This window comes from Labeo rohita, unplaced genomic scaffold (genome assembly GCF_022985175.1).
Source record: "Labeo rohita strain BAU-BD-2019 unplaced genomic scaffold, IGBB_LRoh.1.0 scaffold_362, whole genome shotgun sequence".
Classification (NCBI taxonomy): domain Eukaryota; kingdom Metazoa; phylum Chordata; class Actinopteri; order Cypriniformes; family Cyprinidae; genus Labeo; species Labeo rohita.
In genome coordinates, this window is record NW_026129280.1 from 1 (window position 1) to 7,223 (window position 7,223).

General features: G+C 34.1%; 1 long non-coding RNA gene across 2 annotated transcripts; it reads left to right on the plus strand.

Moving 5' to 3' along the window:
• Positions 1-2,621: 2,621 nt before the first annotated feature.
• LOC127160487 (uncharacterized) lies at positions 2,622-6,217 on the plus strand. Of its 2 annotated transcripts, none has more exons than XR_007826761.1 (4): positions 2,622-2,743; positions 4,455-4,606; positions 4,986-5,078; positions 5,470-6,217. It is a non-coding gene; the product is annotated as an uncharacterized LOC127160487 (long non-coding RNA). The 2 variants fall into 2 exon arrangements; XR_007826760.1 differs by lacking the exon at positions 2,622-2,743 and adding an exon at positions 3,337-3,427.
• The last annotated feature ends 1,006 nt before the right edge of the window (positions 6,218-7,223 follow it).

Sequence of the window (7,223 nt, forward strand, 5' to 3'; positions counted from 1 at the left end):
AAATTGCAATAAAATAGGTAGAACGACTCCATTAGGAGATGTGTGGGGAATGATAAGGAAAATGAGGGGAATTAGAAAAGACTGGCAGTATCCCGTTTTAAAATCAGGAGAAACCATAGCAGTAACAAATGGGGAAAAAGCTGAAATTATAGCTAAGGCCTTGGTTGAAATTCATAGTTATAATAATCTGTCAGAGGCTGGTAAAAGAGGGAGAGAAATGACTAGAGATGCATACCCAGAGGCACTAATAAGAAAGGAAAGTACGGAAGATGCTATGGATTCCCCTTTTACATTAAGCGAAATGAAACGGGCAATAGATAAAGCTAAAGTAACTGCTCCAGGAAAAGATCAGATTAGTTATAGTATGTTAAAACAGTTTGGAATTTTAATGCAAATGAAACTTTTAGGTTTATATAATAAGAGCTGGGAAAAAGGGAGATTACCAATAAGTTGGAAAGAGGCTATTATTATACCTATAGCAAAACCAGGCAAGGACCCAACGAATCCAGCAAACTACAGGCCCATTGCCTTTACGTCGCATGTTGGGAAAATTATGGAACGGATGATTGTAGAAAGAATGACATTTTATATAGAAAGTAAATGTCTTTTATCCCCCTACCAAAGTGGTTTTAGAAAAAGACGGGGAACAATGGACCCTGTGGTTTGCTTGGAAACAGTAATTAGAAAAGCTATGATTAATAAGGAATCGGTTATGGCAGTTTTCTTGGATGTGGAAAAAGCTTATGATATGGTATGGAAAGAGGGGCTATTGATTAAATTAGATAAAATGGGTATTAAGGGAAGAACTTTTAATTGGGCTAAAAGTTTTTTATTTGAAAGGTATATTCAGGTTAAAATTGGTACTTCAGTGTCTATTAAATTCAAAGTAGATAATGGGACCCTGCAGGGTAGTGTGATAAGCCCATTACTTTTTTCTGTTATGATTAATTATGTTTTTAATAAAATAAAGTATGATATTGGGAGGTCATTATTTGCTGATGACGCTACCCTTTGGAAAAATGGCAAGAGCTTACTTTTAGTTCAAGAGAAGACACAGAAAGCTGTAGGTTTGATGGAAGAATGGTCTTATTCATGGGGTTTTAAATTCTCAGTGGAAAAGACAAAGATGATGGTTTTCACTCAAAAGAGGGATAAAGATGCTAAGGTGTTATTGTATGGAAATCAAATTGAGCAGGTAAATTCCTTTCGGTTTTTAGGGGTAACATTTGACTCTAAACTAACTTGGACAGAGCAGGTAAGGAAAGTAGAGGAAAAGTGTAAGAAGATTTTAAATATAATGAGGTCCCTGACTGGGGCAGAGTGGGGTTGTAGTAAAGGAGCTTTAAGAGGGGTATATGTGGCTTTAATAAGACCAGTGATTGAATATGGAAGTATAGTGTATAGATCTGCGTCGGAAACATCATTAAAGAGACTGGAAGTTATACAAAATCAAGCACTGCGAATTTGTTGTGGAGCCATAAGGTCCTCGCCTTGAGGTGGGCGAGCTACCATTAAGTTTAAAATTTGAGCAACTGATGATGAACTATTGGGCTAATCTAAAAGGGCATAATGAAAGAAGGCATCCTACAGTTAAGTGTCTTACCCCTTGTTGGGAAAGTGTGAAGGCTAAGGTGGAATGCTTTGCTTGGGCATCTAGTAAAATAGCAATTGAAATGAAATTGCAGGAGAGTAAGTTCAGTCCGACTGTTCCTTTTTCAGGTACACCGCCTTGGTTGTTTTCGCCACTAATTATAGACTTCTATATTCAAGGAGAAATAAAAAGACTGCTGTCTTTACTTATACAATCAAGTAATGTTGACTAAACATTACTTAAAATTTTGCATTTTGGACCTATCACTTAAAAATATGAGTTCATTTAACTTATTTACCATCAAAATGCATAAACTTAAGATTTCAAGTGTTGTGAGCTCAAAATCATGATTAATCCTTTGAAAAAAAAATCATTTTCAAAAGGTCATTTTCACAAATGTAGTTTTCTTGATTGTAAAATTCTAATACCATGTGCAAGGTGTTTTCTCTCTTTTTTAAATCAGAAAACAAATGGCTTCAGTTACAAGTATTCACCATAATGGGAATAAATTTAGGCTACTTATTTTTTATTTGGGAATTTTTGTTGACAAATTAACTTTAACCCATATACAAGGGTTTATATATATATATATATATATATATATATATATATATATATATATATATATATATATATATATATATATATTGGGGGGATTTCCCCCCTCTGGTCTATACATCCCTGCCTCTGCTGAATTATTTGTAATTTTTTTAATTTTAATTTTTAATATATCCCGGTGGGGATAAAATGATTCGCGAAACGCGCTATGAAGTCCCGTTTTGAATCAAATTATTCGCGAAATGTGTTTTTTTTTTTACGCTTGAACCGAATATTATGACACCCCTAACTGCACAAAGTACGCCACACTTTCTGCAGCCCATATAGCAAACTAGCCTGTAAAATCTACAGTGAACGCAAAATCACATTACAACTAATAATAGCGAAAGTGCTTTACCGGAAATCTGAAAATTATAGTTTGAAAATGGCCCGCGCTTCCATGCTCACATTTCGCGGTTCTTTATTTAATGTGATTGGCCATGCAATGAGTTCTGCCTAGCAACAAGAGAACTAATGCGCTGATTAGTCCTTTTGCCCTCGTCTGTTCTGTTGCTGACACCAAGTTTGAAGACGGACGTTTTTCTTCTATGTTCGGTAAGTAAATTATGTAGATATAAAGTAATGAGTTTGAGTGAAATATGCTTATTTAAATCCTTGTGGTACTTTTCTATAATAGAAGACAACTCAGTCATGGTCAAACTTTGACAGCGTAGCCATCAAGTAACGTTAACTGTATGGATTTGTGATGGTATGATAACTGAGATATCAAATTAATCTTTATTTGATTTGTAATACTGAAACATATTAGTTAATTCACTTAATCATCGTGTAATCGTGTATTTCTGTGGGAAAGAACATGGCAGCCACTTCTGAGATCAATTAACGTTTCCCCCACCCCTTACCTTGCCATTAAGTAATGTTAACGATATTTTCTTAATGATTTTGTGATGGTATGGTTATTGAAACGACAACTTATTTCTCATTTTACCAGTTTGGTGTACATATTTGATGAAGTCTCCTAATCGTTTTTCTGTGGTATTTATGGCCATTCCAACTTAAAGGTTTAGTTCACCCTGTAATAAAAAATTGTCATTACTGGGCTAGTTCACCCAAAAAAAAAATTTTTTTTTCCTTCATTTTTTCACCCTCATGTCATTCAAAACCCGTATGTCCTTTGTTCATCTTCAGAAGACAAATTAAGATGTTTTGGTTAAATCTGAGGTGATTTTCCCCCCTTCATAGACCGCAACGAAACTGACACTTTCAAGTCACAGAAAGGTAAGAAAGACATCTTTAAAAAATTGTCCATGCAGTGGTTCAACCTTAATTTTTTGAAGCGATGAGTACTTTTGTGTGCAAAAAAAAACTAAATTAAAAAAAAATAATAAATAAATAAATAACGACTTTATTAAACAATTTCTTATAAATGAAGAAGTTTTTTTTTTTCCACACAAAAGTATTCTCATTGCTTCATAAAATTAAGGTTGAACCACTGTAATCACATGTGGACTACTTTAATGATGTCTTTCCTACCTTTCTGGGAGTTGAAAGTATCTGTTGCGTTGCTGTATTGGTGGGGGGAAATCTTCTCGGATTTCATCAAAAATATCTTAATTTGTTTTCTGAAGATGAATGTAGGACTTACGGGTTTGGAACTACATAAGGGTGAGTAATTAATGACTGAAATCACATTTTTGGATGAAATAACCGTTTACTCACCCTTAAGATATTTCCAAACCTTGAACACTTTCCGTCTCTTCTGTGAGCCTCAGGTAAGTCACCTTGTTTTTTTCAATGCATTAAAAGGACTGTTAACCTAAATAATTTTCTCATTTAGTCACCCTTATGCAATGTCAGGTTGGCATGATGGAATACTTTTGCAGAACACATTTAAAGAAAAACAAAAAACCAAAACTGAAATATAGAAATTCATATGAGATAAATGAATTATTGTTTCGGGTTTTCTTAGAGGGTAGTCCACAAAAAAAAAAAAAAATTGCTGGTACTCACTGACTAATGCTACTGAAAATACTAGAGAAGTAAATGGGAACAAGCAACTATTTGGTTACCATCATAATTGAAAGTATTATCTTTGTGTTCAGCAAAAGAAATAAAATCATGTGATTTTACAACAATTTGAGCATGAGTAAATGACAATTTTAATTTTTTAGTGGTCTATTCCTTTAACATTATAAAGCAATACTATTTCTTAGCCTCTTCATTATTTCCTTATTATTTATTAGCCTGTAAAGCATTTCTGTTTGGAAGCTAATGTGATTAGTGACTTGGCCTTGTTTCCCCCCAGGTTTGCATGGAGTTCAACAGAATTACGGGCAAAAATCTAAAGCAGGAATTCTACGAAAACCTTGACAGACACAGTTCACGGTTCATGGACCTTTTTAAAACCAAAAGGGGGGCTCCTGGTCAGCGCTTGTGGAACTTTTACAGCAAATAAAGGTCAGTAATTATTTGTCTTATTTAACATAACTTCAGGGATGGAAACCAATAATGGAAATTCTGTCTTCATTTACTCACCCGCAATTGTTCCAAACCTGTATAAATTTCTTTGTTCTGCTGAAACCAAAGGAAGATATGTTAACTATATGTTAACCAAAGAATTTTGGTGCAGCATTGACTTCCTTAGTATTTCTTTTTAGTATGTACATGTAAGTGGTGCCCCAAAACTGCTTGGTTTGTAACAAATTTAGGGTGAGTAAACAATGACAGAATTTTCATTTTTGGGTGAACTATCCCTTTAGATTATTTAATTTTGTCAACGTAATTTATTTCTTATTTTCTCATATCAACAATCTGTTATGTATGTTTTCCTCTAAAGTCAGCCCAGCCAACAGAGGTCCGAACCCTTGTTCTTCGAGGACTGCCTATCATGCTCGGAGATGATGACTCGTCTTTCTTCAAGACATGTTTAGTAAGTAAATCTGTTCTTAAAAGGGATAGTTCACCCAAAAATTATCCTAAGGTTTCCTGACCCTCAAGCCATCCAATCAGAGTTATAATAAAATTTATCCTGGTTCTTCCAAGCTTTTTAATGGGAGTGAATGGGGGATGAGATTTTGAACCAAAAAATTCCATCCATCCATCATAAAACTGCTCCAGAATGCTCCAGGGGTTTGTGAAGGGAATCAATTTGTTTGTGTAAGAAAATATCCATTCTGTAAGTAAATATCCATGTTGGATTAGGGTTATTGTTTTTTGTTTTTTTTTTAAATAAACTTAGCGGGCATTCTGATAAACATGCATTGATGATAAACCTTTGATTCCTGATCACAATACAATATTTATACCTGTTTATTCACTAGGTGTCTGATCATCGCCTCACTATCCTTGATGTGCCAGTGGGGATTTTATTGGAGGACACCGATCTTCAGCCCTCCAGCTCTTTGCATTTGACTTCTTCAATCGGAATAATTCTTGAAGGCCAAGTTCTGATGGACAAAGTGCAGGACCTCCCACAGGCAATTTGTCTTCTCTTCAGTCTGATTTACGCACTAGACCTAAATTACCCAAAATCACTCGCCAACACGTTTGATTTCATCCAGCGTGTACTAATGTCAATGGGACAGAATACTCTCAAGCCTAGAGTGCAGTCTCTGGCAAACCAACATTTTGCTTAAGAAACGTCACTGTGATATTTTAACACCATTCTTTGTTTTGGGTTTTTTTTCCCCACCTTGATTTCTTGATCTCCATTATTCATTTTATGAAGAATAAAAAGCATGTTTAAATTGTAAAATGCAGAGTTCTACAACTGATGTTCAGTAGTTCATTTGGGATATTGTTACACCTCTGTAGTGTGGTTGTGACACAGTAATATTTCCACTACAGTATAGTTTGTACTGTAATACTGTGAAATTTTGGTGAAAGACACTATATGTTGACTGTTTTATTTTAGTTTGCTATGTTTGCACAAAGCTTAAATGGTCAAATGTAATAGTTATGTTTACATTAACATAATACTTGATACTTGAGTGAAGTATATATGTGCATAGAGTTGTACAATTGATGTACTGCACTAGTTATTTTTTTTTTTTTTTTTACCACCTTTAAAGTGAGGCTATAACCTTATTTACATTACAGTATAGTGTTTACTGTTTTCAGAAATATTGTGACATTTTGTCAATAAAAAAATCTAAGATTAAATATGCTGTTCATTGTTTTATTTCAGTTCGGTGTGCACAAAGCTTGCAGTCAAATATAAGAACATTGTTTAACAGTTTTAAGTTACATTTTCATGTTGAGTTAACTTAAATATATAAGTACACTTAAAAAAAATTAATACCAAGTGAACACAATCGTTTAAGTACATTAAATAAGTGCTAAGTTTGTTGAACTGAATGATTTAAGTACAGTCTACAAAACCGCCAAGTTAAATAAACTTAAATATGCAAGTTTTGGAAGATTCCATTACTCAGTTAAATTGAGGCAACGAGTTTACTCAATCAATTTAGTCCAATTAACTTATTAGGGTTTTCAGTGTGGAAAAGGAAACTGGGTAGAAAAAGTGGAGGACAGAATAAGGTCTATATATAATTCCTTTATAGCTGCATTTACGGATGGATCAAAAGATCCTAAGAGTGGTTTTACTGGTTTTGCATTCACTATTCCAGAATTAAAGATAAATGTTAAGGAAAGAACCCCTGATCATCTGACAGTATTTACTGTGGAAATGTTAGCTATTTTAAGGGTATTACAGTGGGTAGAGCAAAACAAAATTACCAAGGTTTTAATTTGCTCTGATAGCTTATCATCATTACTGTCTCTTCAGTCTTTATCATCTAATAACAGACTTGATATTGTTTACGAGATATATGAAACCGTATACAGACTGCAACATATTAATGCAGCGGTCAGATTTTTGTGGATTCCGGCTCACAGGGGGATTGAGGGAAATGAAACAGCAGATATGTTGGCTAAGCAAGCTTTGAAACTCGACAGAATTACGGAAGTGGCAGTAAGTAAAGCTGAAACTAAAGCAAAAATAAAGAATTATATTATGAAGACATGGCAGAGACAATGGGATGAAGGGAAGAAAGGGCGACATTTATACAATATT